The sequence below is a fragment of the Mixophyes fleayi genome, chromosome 5, assembly GCF_038048845.1.
Source record: "Mixophyes fleayi isolate aMixFle1 chromosome 5, aMixFle1.hap1, whole genome shotgun sequence".
NCBI lineage: Eukaryota > Metazoa > Chordata > Amphibia > Anura > Limnodynastidae > Mixophyes > Mixophyes fleayi.
The window spans coordinates 104,551,158-104,565,496 of record NC_134406.1 but is presented as its reverse complement, the minus strand read 5'-3'; positions in this window follow the sequence as shown (position 1 = coordinate 104,565,496).

The following is a 14,339-nucleotide window of genomic DNA, read 5'->3' as shown; positions in this document are numbered from 1 at the left end:
AAACTCTATAGTTTGAGTGGAAATGTTGGGGGTCGTCTTATACGCCCAGTCGTCTTATACGCCGGCAAATACGGTACATATTAAGCAGACCCATTGCCTTGTGTTCTTATTCTCTAAGCATCATATGATCCTGACTCAGCTAGTCACGTGCCCAGGCCTTCGTGGGAACCGCCCACTTGGCCTGATATTATTCCAGTCCATAACACTTTGTTTGTTAAACTGTACATGTCCTTTTCAATATCTTACATAAGGGTGTTTGGGAGGGCCCAAAGACAATTCCATCTTGCACCACTTTTCTTTTCTGCCACTGCTGTGTGCCAATGTTTCCTAGATACTGCTATGAAGTGCCGTATGTTTGTGTCATTGCTCTGTCGCTTACCATCCAGTCAGGTCGCTGCAGTCTTTGTCCGAAAGTGTATGAAAATAATATTGTGACATGTGACATGGTCAAAATTGACTGCAAATGTCTTGAAATTTGTGTTATTGAGGTTAATAATAATGTAGGGAGAAAAAAAGAGCAAAATTATGTGATTTTAGCAAACAAATAGGGATTTTAGAAAAAAAAAAAAAAGGATCCAAAACCAAAACACGCAAGGTCGGTTTTTCCAAAATCAAATTCAAAACACAAAGTTAATCCAGATCCAGAACCAAAACCAGAACATGGGGGTGTCGAAGTCAGCAAATTGGATAAAGTCATTTCAATTAAAGTTGAGCAAACTTGGTCGTCTTTGTCTGAAAAGATGCGTACGGTACGCTACGACGTACAAGGGCACACTACGGCGTGAAAGGGCGTACGCATCCACTACACGTGGCAGCAACAGTAATTGGTCTTTTACCATACATTCGCACAAACACGCATACTAATAAAATAGTACACATTAATGGTAGTTGCAACACATAGTCAGTTATGTCGAAATATAGTAGTATTTATATGTTATATTAGAGTTACATGCTTATTAGTGAAATACACGGAACAGGTTGAAGGAATCATATCATGAGTGGTATCATAATAAACCTCTTTACATATCCTACTGTTTGGTTCACTCTGCGAGGGAATCGCAGAGTGCATACACAAGTTATGAATGATAGGGAACTACTTAAGACTAAGGAATCTTGGCGGGAAGAGCCGAGCATACCCCCTGGAGAGGTGACCCCCTCCTTTGGATTCCTTAGGATGAACTAGCCAATGATTGACAACCCCTTGGACCTTCCTGAGACCTGGACCAATAGATGCAAGCTATACCATCTTCATTGTGTTACTGTACTTTTGTGTGTATATAAGCAGCAGCTTCACATCTAGTATTCAGACATCTTGTCCCCAGACTTCAGGATTGAATGACTGCACAATGGATCCAGAGCGCCTGCGATAAGTAATGGCTGTATTTATTATCACTTCACTTGAGCATATTATTCTACTATTTGCAAATAAATCTTTGTGCGTTGGAAACACAAATCGAGGTTCGACGTTATTGGTTAGCGACAATACGCACATAACAATTTGGGGGCTCGTGAGCTTTGGAGGTTTCGTTGCCGATAATACGCAAGACCAACGGATTTCGGTTCCGCAACAAAGGGTGGAGACGCGTCATATACGGGTAAGAACGCAATGTGTTCAAAACCTGAATTTTACTCTGTGTTGTGAAACCGAATGTCCGTTTTGCATTATCTAGGGCACGCTAACTAAAACCTAGGGACAAAAGAGAAAACTGTTTCTTTTTACTGTTATTGTGCATTTTAACTGTATTGCATTGCTTAGCGTAAGTGTATTTCTTGCTGTGCATACGCGAACTTCCGGTAGATTTTCCACGTGGTTAAACAATCGTCTTGATAGTTATTATATGTGCATAGTATAATTACTTGTGAAAGCCTCTGAGACATTATTACTGTTGTTGGGAACTTTTGATTTTCTGCACAGAAAAGGTGTATAGTGTGTGATTTTGTAACGTAGATACACTGTTTATTATTCATTGTGCTCAGTTGCTGTCTGATGAGGTGGAGTGCCGAACTGAAGGGCGGTATACAGGGCAGGTATACCGAAAGCGAAAACCGGGTTTTCACAAAAGCGCTACCAATAGATCGCAAGGTTTGCTAATAATTAGTATTGGTAGGCAGTGCGATCTAACCGCACCGTTAGTGCGAATTGGTGAAGCACCTAGGAGGACTTATATTGGGAAGGCTGGTTGATTGTATCCACTTTGTTCTCCCAGTTATAATAAACTCAACAGGAATTTGAGATAGCCGGGCTATCGAGGAGCTATTTCTGTATTAGGGATTCTTGTTTGGAAACAAGAGAAAGCGAGTGAACGCGGCTAAAGGAAATACGTTCACCGAGCATTAGAGATCTCTATCGGTGATTGTAGCAACAGGTTTGAAATTGTTGGCCGGAAGGAACAGAGCATTGCGGTGTCTGTGTTCCGTGTAGAGTGGTGTTGTTCAACATGGGTGCTAAGCATATGTTAGAGATGATCAGTGGACTGCCTAAGGAAGGTCCTATTGGTTCAGCGAGATTTCTCATGTGTAAAAAATATGGTGCATACGCAACTGCGTATTGCGACACGTGGGTCAAGATGACCAAAGATTGTGATAGACCTTTCCCAACAATAGGAAGTTTTAATGCAGAGGTACTAAATACTGTAAAAGATAAAGTATGGTTGATTAAGTCAACGAAAAAGAGAAATAGAAATAATGATTGTTTAAAATTGTGGCAAATGGAAGGTAACACGTGGCAGAGCAGCAAATGCACAGCGGAAGTAGGCGTGGCGAAAATCACGCGCACGGCGGAAGTAACCGTTGAGAAGCGTGGCGAACTCAGCGCAAGCGCGCCTCCGCCACCTTATGTAGCGGGAGCGGTAAGTACAGCCGTTGTTAAAACTGAAAAAAGAAAAAATTGCTAAGTTGTATCCTGTTTTAAGCCAGTTTAAATCAAGTGTATCTGAAGATGAACCCACTGTGATTTCTGCCATTGCCTATGCTGTTAGTGTACTAGAGGCTCAGCGCAAGTATGAGAAAATGGCTGAGATAGGTGAGAGTAGTGTGATCACTAGGAGTGAAAGCGTTCTAAATCTTGAAACAGCAAATCCTGTAGTGTCCCCTGAAGTCAGTGAACCAGAGGGTGCGTACCCAGCCCGTACAATATCAGTTCCCAATGGGAAACCGGATAAGGATGGTGCAGTTCCTTTAAGAAATGTTGCAATGCATTGTCCCTGGACTAGTTCAGAATTACGTTCCATTATGACTGAATTCCCAGATCCTAGAAAGGAGTTGGCTAAATGTCAGAAATTTGTTAAAGACTTAGGAAATGCCCACGAACCAACCAATAAGGATTGGCGTGTAGTGTTGAGGGCGTGTCTTCCTCCCAATACTAACATACAAAAATTTATCGAATATTGTTTGTTGGAGGAAGATGACACCTTGACTGATGAGATTAACCAAAAAAATATAGAAAAATTCGTCAAACACTTAGCCATCTATTTTCCAGTAGTAGTAAATTGGAGTAAGATTTTCACCATTAAACAAAAGGATAGTGAAACAGCAGCAGATTACTTCATTAGAGCTATAGCAGCGATAACACGGTTTACTGGGATATCCAACATAGCGGAGGACCCACATCATAGGGAAGTAGCTGTAGGAATATTAATGGATGGCCTTAGAGAAAATTTAAAAACCAGAGTACAAACCACATTACCTAATTGGAGAGGCATCACAGTAGATTCTCTCAGGGAGTCTGCTGTGGAGCATGACAAAAACCGTTTTAGGAAGAAGGAAGAGAAAAGTGATAGGTTAATGACGGTGAGTATACAGGCTCTAGAGGGGATGCATACACGACCACTAGCATACAACCCATATAACAAGAAACCTAAAGTGATCAGGTGTTTCAACTGTTAAGAGGAAGGACATTACATGAGAGATTGTAAAAAGGAAAGACTCAATACACAGAGGGGTGGGTCACATAGATATCCTCCAAGGAGGGATTCACATAGACTAGAAGACTCACATCTACCCACGCATATTACAGCAGCAAATGCTGCGCGGGAAATCAATAGTCAGCGCTAGGGGTCAGGTCATACCTGTAGTCTACGGCCAGTGAGGTTAACTGAGAGTCAGAGTGAAGAACCAACAATGATAGTTGACATAGCTGGTAGGAAAGAAACTTTTCTTGTAGATACAGGGGCGGCCCGATCTGTGATAACCTCTCCTTTCAATCTACAGGTGACCAGTAAAACAATTCCAGCCATCGGGGTAACGGGAAAAGTGTTGCATTATCCACTAACTAAACCAGCTGAGGTTACTATCGGGCCCCTGCATACCAAGCATTCGTTTCTCTTGGCTGCGGCGGCTCCTACTAACTTGCTAGGGAGAGACTTGTTATGTAAAATGGGATGTGTCATATACTGTACTTCTGATGGTGTGTTCTTAGATATACTGGAGAAGGTCGCACATGAGTTACAGGATATATTGGACAACCCTCAAAGGTTAATGTTACACTCTCCTGTTATAGAACAAAGTCCATCTCAAGTAAAGGGGATGTTGCTGGAAATACCAGGTTTACTATGGACCAGAGATGGATAGGAAACTGGACTGATGGCAAACGTAGCCCCTGTCATGGTCAATCTAAAAAGTGGTAGGATAGCTCCAAAAACCCCACAGTATCCATTAAAACCGGAGGTGGAACTAGGGGTATATCCTGTTATTGAGAGGCTGTTACAACAATGGATTTTAATTCGTACAGCCAGTACAGCAAATAGTCCCATTTTCCCTGTGAAGAAGAATGGGGGGAGGGGCTATAGATTATTCCAGGACTTAAAGGGAATTAATAAAGTTGTTGAGAGCCAATTCCCCGTAGTGCCGAATCCAGCTGTCATCCTCATGCAGATTCCACCGTCTGCCAGTCATTTTACTGTCATTGATCTATGTTCTGCTTTCTTCTCAGTCCCTCTTCACCCTGACTGCCAATACCTTTTTGCATTCTCCTACAGGGGAGTGCAATACACATGGACCAGACGCCTTACATGACTGTTTGCAATCCTTTCAACCCCACAATGGGTCTGTTCTAATTCAATATGTGGACGATTTGTTGTTGTGCTCTGATTCTTTTATGTCATGTTTGCATGATACTAAATTGTTGTTGCTTCCTCTTTCACAAACAGGGCACAAGGTGGCAAAGGATAAATTACAGCCATGTCAGACTAAGGTCAAATACTTAGGACACTGACTCACTAAGGGGTTAAAACACCTGACAACCGACAGGATTGAGACCATACAACACATGACTCTGCCGCAGAGCCAGAAGCAGATTCGTACTTTCTTGGGGATGTGTGGATACTGTAGATCCTGGATCCCAGGTTTTTCTATTCTGGCATTACCATTGCAGGAGCTAGTCTCTTCCTCAAAACCAAAATGTGTTGTACACACAGAAGAGTCAGAGCAAGCGTTCTTTAATCTTAAAGACAGTCTGACTAAAGCACCTGCTTTGGGAATACCTGATTATGAAAAGCCTTTTGAGCTATTCTGTACAGAAGCTGATGGTTGTGCAGCTGGTGTCCTCACACAGAAACATGGTGATGCTAGCAGACCGGTAGCATACTACAGTGCACAATTAGACAATGTGGCAAGATCACTCCCAACATGTCTCAGAAGTGTAGCAGCAAAAGCTCTTCTGGTAAGTAAGAGCGAGGACATAGTGTTGGACATAATTCAACTATCTATACACCCCATGCTGTATCAGCTCTGTTAAATTCAGCCCAAACCAGACATGTTTCTTCAGCTAGATTCACAAAGTGGGAACTAGCCCTGATGGCACCCTCAAACATCACCATCAAACGATGTAGCACCTTAAATCTAGCTACATACCTTACGTATGTGTCTCTAGAGACACAAAGGGTGGGAGGTGAGGAGACCCTGGTTGATGATGAGTTAGGCAAAAATACTGACACGCATGACTGTATGGAACACCTGAATCAGACCTTTACTGCAAGGCCCGACATACGTGACACCCCCTTAGAAAATGTAGATTTTACGTTTTATACAGACGGAAGTTGTCATAGACAGACAGAGACGAGAGAGCTATGTACTGGTTACACTGTTGTAGACGATCAGGATGTGGTAGAAGCTGAACCCCTTGGCCCACCTCACTCAGCCCAGGTGGCGGAACTAGTAGCACTAAGGAGAGCGTGTGAATTGGCAGAGGGCAAATCAGCCAACATATATACTGACTCTAGGTACGCCTTTGGGGTAGTGCACGATTTTGGGGCCCTTTGGCGTCTTAGAAACTTTACGTCAGCAGCAGGTACACCAGTGGCACACTCACAACACATAAAAGGACTTCTGACAGCGATACAGTTACCCAGAACAGTAGCCATCATAAAATGCAAAGCCCATACCTTTGAAGAAGACCCAGTGTCATTGGGCAACAACAGGGCAGACGAAGCTGCTAAATAGGCAGCAGGGCAACCTATGACTGTATCGACCGAGACTATGATGGTTTTTCAGACATTAGACATGCAGAAATTAATTGAAATGCAAGATTTGTGTTCCCTGCAGGAAAAGGTGGTCTGGAAGGCGAAGGGATGTGGTCAAGAGTCCTCAGGACTCTGGAGAGATGGACAAGGTAAGCCTGTAGCTCCCCAAACATACTATCCAAGCCTGGCTGAAGCAGCACACGGCCTGACTCACCTGGGTAAAGAAGGTATGTGCAAACTGGTGAGAGTATACTGGTGTGCTCCTGGATTTTCCTCTCAGGCTGGTAAGAAAGCAATGTCATGTCTTACTTGTTTGAGGAAAAATATCGGGAAAACTATTCCAACTGAGCCATCCCACATCCCTCCTACAGACGGACCTTTTCAGGTAATACAAATTGACTATATTCAATTACCACCATGCAGGAATTTAAAGTATGTGTTAGTTTGTATTGATGTGTTTTCCGGTTGGGTAGAAGCATATCCGGCAGCCACTAATACTGCTGTGTTCACTGCAAAGAAAATTGTACAAGAGTTTGTGTGTAGGTTCGGTATCCCTAGAGAGTAAACGGTACTATAAAGAACAAGCTTGGTAAGATAATGGCTGAAACTGGGTTGGCATGGCCTGAGGCTTTGCCATTGGTCCTCCATAGCATTCGAACCACTCCTAGACCTCCTCTTAATCTGTCCCCCTTTGAGATACTGTTCGGAAGACAGCCTCATTTGATCGTGAGTCCACAAGACGACTTGAAGTGTAATAATTAAGTGACTGTACAATATCTTATAAGAATGAGTAGACAGCTAAAGCAACAACAACAAAAACTAAAAATGCTGTCACCTGGTATGCCAGAAACTAACTGTCATGAAGTTGAACCTGGAGTCTATGTTTTGATCCGCAATTTCTTACGTTCATGTTGTTTAACAGACCGTTGGGAAGGCCCGTACCAAGTGCTGCTGACCAGTACTACATCACTGAAGGTTGCAGAGAGAGACACTTGGGTCCATTCCACCCACTGCAGGAGAGTCCATAATCCGGAGAAAGTGCAAGATAAAGCTAAGACCAACGACATAGATCTGTCACTCTTGAGTCTGTTCCGGGAGACCTAAAGCCTGCAGTCGAGACACCTGAACCAGAGACGTTGCCCCAGAACTATCTTTCCAGCGATGGAGTGGCGGTTTTTGTTTTTCTTTTGTTCCAGGATTTTCCTTGTTTTTATTTTTTTTAAGACATTCTATTTTTGTGAAGCAGGATGGAGGATGGAGGAGAGTTCTGGTAGTGATACGGATGAAATGGAGGCAGAAGAAAAGTTATTAGGATACTCAGGGCAGCCCATTATGAAACTTGGTCCGGGGGTTATGAAAAGGTCTGCTAGCTCAGGAACTCGGAGGCAGTGTGAGGGGCTATTGTCTGATGAGTATTGTATCTGTAAGTTCTGCGACTCCCTAGTTGAAGAGAGATGCATCCAACGATGCCAGTCCCCCAGTACTCTGAATATAGGCGGGCATCCTTTGGAGGATTATCACTCCCTGGGGGGTAAGGTGCTAAACCAAAACGAGTGTTGGGTGTGCTCTCACATGCCGCAAGGGCAGCATAATATAGGACTAGTGCCATTCCCTCTAAACATATCTGAAGTACTCGAATTGAGGGGTGGGAGGCCCATAGACGGGAGGTACAATAACACTGGGTCCCCTAGTCTGACGCTTCGACAATACTCCATAGGCAGATCTTTGCTGTGCCTAAATATATCTCATGCAAAGCGCCTGGAGAATTGGGAGGCTGACCTATCAGATCAGACAATGGCTCGCCACACTCATTTTAGAGGGAGACTCACAAGGTCACTACTAGGCAGGAATGTTGATGGAAGTCACAAATTAGGGCGTATAACCAAACATAAGAAGGTATCCATTGGAAAAGTCTCTACAGATAAATGTAAAAATGTCATTAATGCCGACACGTGTCTAGAGCAAATGGAGACACTAGGCATGGGTAGTTTTATCAAAACTCTGTGTGATATAATTCATGGGCATACTGTTCTTTATGTTCTCCCTGATGATGCATATTTTGTTTGTGGGAGGAAAGCTTATTCCTGGGTGCCTCCGAGTTCCAAGGGCTTGTGTTTCTTAGCTAAACTGGTTCCTGAAATCATGACTATTACTCATGAAGAAATGGTTGGTATTCACAAGACTACATCACCACCATACATACACACACAGTATGAACACAGTGGCAAGAGAAATATGATTCCTGGTGAGGAACCCATAGCTACAAAATTGATTAGTGAAACTGCTGGTTTCCAAGTTATGGTTGCTCTAGATCTCACCAGGACCGCTCGGGGAACATTAAACTTTAAATATATACAAGACCTAGCTAAATTAATAGATAATATCACCGAGATGTATGATGACACTTTCAGGTATACTGGAAGGGAGCTACAAGCGTACAAGAAGGAGTTGGTGCAACATAGACTGGTACTAAATTATCTCACCTCTATTACTGGTGGGTACTGTGTGACACTGGCCACCCAGTTGGGTTTCAAATGTTGCACGTACATTACTAATAATACGGATGACCCTAAAGAGGTTATAGACCGGAAGATGGATGAAATTTTGCAGCTGAAATGGGAATTTCGAAAGAGTCACAATTCTTCATTATATGAGGTCGGGGAAAAGGTGGCGGGTTGGTTCTCGTGGTTGAACCCTGTGAAATGGTTCTCCGGTCTGGGGGAGTGGGTACAGGAAATGGTTGCTAGTGTAGGTAAGCTCCTTCTCCTTATACTGGGTGTCATCTTAGCAATTGGTTTAGTTGTCAAATGTGTTCCTACTGTGTTGAAGTGTGGAAAACGGTCTCATAGGAGTAACACTGAGAAAGAGACTGAAAGGGTGGTACCAGATACCGAGATCATGGTCTGTGAAGAAGTATTGTATATTCCTGAACTTGAAACAGTGATTGGGTGATAGTTTATTACACTATCAAAGGGTGGAGCTGTCGAAGTCAGCAAATTGGATTAAGTCATTTCAATTAAAGTTGAGCAAACTTGGTCGTCTTTGTCTGAAAAGATGTGTACGGTACGCTACGATGTACAAGGGCACGCTACGGCGTGAAAGGGCGTACGCATCCACTACACGTGGCAGCAACAGTAATTGGTCTTTTACCATACATTCGCACAAACACGCATACTAATAAAATAGTACACATTAATGGTAGTTGCAACACATAGTCATTTATGTCGAAATATAGTAGTATTTATATGTCATATTAGAGTTACATGCATATTAGTGAAATACACGGAACAGGTTGAAGGAATCATATCATGAGTGGTATCATAATAAACCTCTTTACATATCCTACTGTTTGGTTCACTCTGCGAGGGAATCGCAGAGTGCATACACAAGTTATGAATGATAGGGAACTACTTAAGACTAAGGAATCTTGGCGGGAAGAGCCGAGCATACCCCCTGGAGAGGTGACCCCTTCCTTTGGATTCCTTAGGATGAACTAGCCAATGATTGACAACCCCTTGGACCTTCCTGAGACCTGGACCAATAGATGCAAGCTATACCATCTTCATTGTGTTACTGTACTTTTGTGTGTATATAAGCAGCAGCTTCACATCTAGTGTTCAGACATCTTGTCCCCAGACTTCAGGATTGAATGACTGCACACTGGATCCCGAGAGCCTGCGATAAGTAACGGCTGTATTTATTATCACTTCGCTTGAGCATATTATTCTACTATTTGCGAATAAATCTTTGTGCTTTGGAAACACAAATCGAGGTTCGACAATTGTTATTGATTAGCGACAATACGCACATAACAGGGGTCAGTGAACATCTCTATTATTAATATTATCTTACATGGCTCTAATTTGACTAGATTTTACAACAGTGATAACCCCCCCTCCCAGAATGCAGAAAATACTTATGTGCATTGAATAACAGAATTAGTAGAAACAGAATCCTAGAATGTTTTGCTGTCTTTGGTGTCCAAACAAGCATGACATTGCAGTTGTTGACTGAATAAATGTGTCGCAAGTGTTTCGGTTTTCAGTTTCAAAATTATATCGACAGCATGTATTTACATACACAACCTACTAGTATAACTATTTGGTTGCAATTATCTTTATGTGACTGATGCACAATGCAACTGATATACCCTTCATACATAAAATACCTAATAAATGATTCAAGCATACAAATTATATTCTTTTTCATAATCTGGTGATGTCATTGAAATACTGAAAAGATTATCTACAAAATATCTAATGTAATCTAAGTAGACAAAAGGGAAAGAAATTCTATCGCACTAGTTTATCATCTGAAACTGTAACCCCAATGAATACGTTATCATATATAAATATCAACCTGGGGTTGCCACCTTAACTTTATGTACTAATATTTTAGAAGAAGAAAGAAAAAGAAGTTATATTGTAGGTGCACTGACACTTTCTGATGATCGTATTAAATTGTAAATGTAAAATATAACTTTTATTGAGTATTAGTTAAAATTGAGAGAAATATAGGTTAAAATAGATAAAAGTACTCGCTATCTGTATATGTAATCTCTTTTAATGTTAGAACTTATGCTGGTAGGAAATTATAATAGTGCTGTGGTAATTATTATATCAGATATTCCTATTATAGGTAACCACATCAAGCTAACATCTCCCCTTGTGTTAAACTAGGCTATAGTATTACTAATCAGTACCGAGATTCGTGATTAAGAAGGTATAGCCTATTAGTCTGAAAAGTAATGGAATTACTAAGTAATACGGGGAGTGAATTGCTATCTACCTAAAGAATACCACCGAACTAACTCTGGGTATATCGGGGTATTATAGCAGCTGCCAAAGTGAGAGATCTCAAGCAAACAGACAGCGAGGACTCCGACGTGCGTTTCGCTAAGGTCTGCTTTTTCCAAGGCCTTGGAGACACCGCTGGCTGAAAATAAGTTAAGTAAACATTTGGTATGTATTTTTTATTAATTAAAATATATTTTTTTTACTTCCCCATTTATTTTTTTTACAGTATGAATGGTGAGACCCGGGAATTACACGGGTTGCACCATTCATACTGCAGGCGAGCGGGGTCCAACCCGGGAATTACCCTTTGCAAAATCCCGGGTCTAAGTCCCGGGATTTTAGACCCGGGATTTTGTGGTTGGACTATTCATACTGCACCAAGACCCCAGTTTTTCAGCGTGCCTCTGCAAAAACCCGGGTTTTTGGTGCAGTATGAATGGGGTATAACTGACACGCACAATGAAATCCCCAACTTTAAAATGGGGCATATTGTACCAAATTGTAAAAAAAACTATAACTTTCTCAAAATTGTAATCCCTCAAAGGCATTCCTCAGTCATAATATCTTTCTTATAAAGCAAACCCCAAGTCTTTAGACCTCCTGTACACCGAGTTACAGTCTCCCAAAAAAAATAGAAAACCAGTGACTTTTGCAAAACAGGAAGTGAAAAAAAAACGGCGAGATTTTGAATTTTAGATTATTCCTAATTTGTCATTTTTTATTTTTTTCTGAAATTTGGCATGCGACAACTATGGATGGCAAATTTCAGTTTAATAGCTTTAATACTTTTTAAAATGTAGCCCCTCAAACACCATGCCCCCCCTCTCACAGATTTCTAATGGCAGAATGTCATTTATTAGATGCAACTTTAATATAAGGGCATGACTGTGCCCTTAAAATACACAAAGGCATGTAAATACTCACAGATATACTCCACAATCACAGACCATACCCCCCAAAATAAATCCATTTTTAAACATTATAATTATTCTACTTACTTTAAAATAAGGTACAGGCAGCAAGGTCCATACCTTGCTGTAATGCCATCTGAGTTGATCAGTGCTGTGACCCTCTCCCCCCTTGGTAGATTGATGAAAAATAAAGCACATTTAAGCACAGCAACTACCATGATGCTGTTAAATAGTAAAAATGCTAACAGATAATGGAAACACACAAACAACCAACTAATAATTAGAGATGCTCACTGACCCCCGTGAACTGGTTTTGGTTTTGGATCTGGATTAGCTTCATGTTTTGGTTTTGGTTTTGGCAAAACCGCCCTCGTGTGTTTTGGTTTTGGTTTTGGTTTTGGATCTGTATTTTTTTTTTTGTAAAATTCCTAAATTATGCTATAATCACATAATTTTGCTCTTATTTTGATCCTACATTGTTATTAACCTCCAAAACACTAATTTCAAGTCATTTGCAGTCAATTTTGACCACCACACAGGTCAAAATATTATTTTCATACACTTTCAAACAAAGACTGCAGCAGTTCTTGCCAGTGATAAAAAGAAGGCCATTGTCATGCCTGGGCATAATACCAAAAAATCCACCTCTTATGTGTGAAATTATTATTACCCAAATCCTGACAACAATTCGCTAGCCATTTGTAGTGTTTGCGTCAGTAGAGGTAGGGACCTTAACCATCTAGGATCCACATCCATGTTATGCTATTTGAAGCAAGTTCATGTAAACAAGCAGTCCAGCATCAGCTACCTCCCTTCTCTCATTTAGATCCCAGCACCTGCAATCTGCACCCCCAACACCGTCATCATCAATAGCCTCACAAGTGATCGGAGTTAGTCCTGCATCGAAGTTGCTAATGCGAGATGACTCCTCCCATATCCAGGACTCCTCAGAAGAATCCTTCTGCGCTAGGCTCATTGCTGCTGGGGGGGGGGTGGATCTTTAAACCAGAAGCAGACCAAGAAGAAGACTACTAGTAGTTTACAACAATTGACTGTTAAACAATCCTTAGCAAGATTGAAAGCTGTCACCAAGTCGCAAAGCGGATCACAGACGCCATGGTGACTATGCTGTCGAAGTCGTATAATTGGATGAACCATAGTATATTGGTTAATATTGTTTTAGTGGTCGATTACACTCAGTATGCCACGCTACACGTGGCATACGGCGATCGCAAGGTAAAATATGCACGTACATACTCGCATTACAACATTTAGTTATTTATGTAATTCATATTCATATTGGTTCCGTTACACAGTCATTTATGAACAGATAGTATTTGGTTTATTATTATTTTTTCATAATATGATTATATGTACACTTCAGTGTTATTTAGGGTTCAGGTTATAGGAAAGGTGTAATGTCTAGTATCATATTAAACCCCTATTCATCAGCAGCTGTCCGGTGCATTCGGCGAAGAGATCGCACATTGCATACTCTAGTTATTAATGCTAGGGAATAAACCTTTAATATGATACTGACCATAAAATGCTAATAGACTAATTGTAACTGGAGATTCAGGCGGGAAGAACAGAGCTCAACCCCTGGAGAGATGACCCCCACCTTTGGATTCCTTAGATTGAACCAGCCTATGACCTGTTTACCCTGGACCCATCTAAAGTCTGGACCTATAGAAGCAAGCCACTTCATCTATATTGTTCACTCTGTAACACTGACTGTATATATAATCATAGCTGCACCCCCACTAGCCTCAGTCTACTCTGACCACAGTATTCTAAACAGATATACTGTCCACTGGCGCCCGTGGTAGCGCAGCGGTATGTATGTATCTTTTGGTATTGGCTGTATTGTACTGTATTATATAATAATAATAATGTATTGAAATGTTAAACTCTGTATCTGCTAAAATAAATCACTTTGTGTGTTAGAAACACAATACAATCGCCTATGCAATGCTTATTTGAAAACGATAGAATTACTTTAATAATGCTAGTATTAGATCTGCATCCAATATCCACTATTAATGCAGCTGGTGTTAGACAATTACTTGAGGTCTTGTGTCCCCATTACCAAATTCCATCACAACATCATTTTCCTAGAAAAGCTATTCCTCACCTCTACCAGAAAGTTCGTAAAAATGTAATTATTGTGTTAA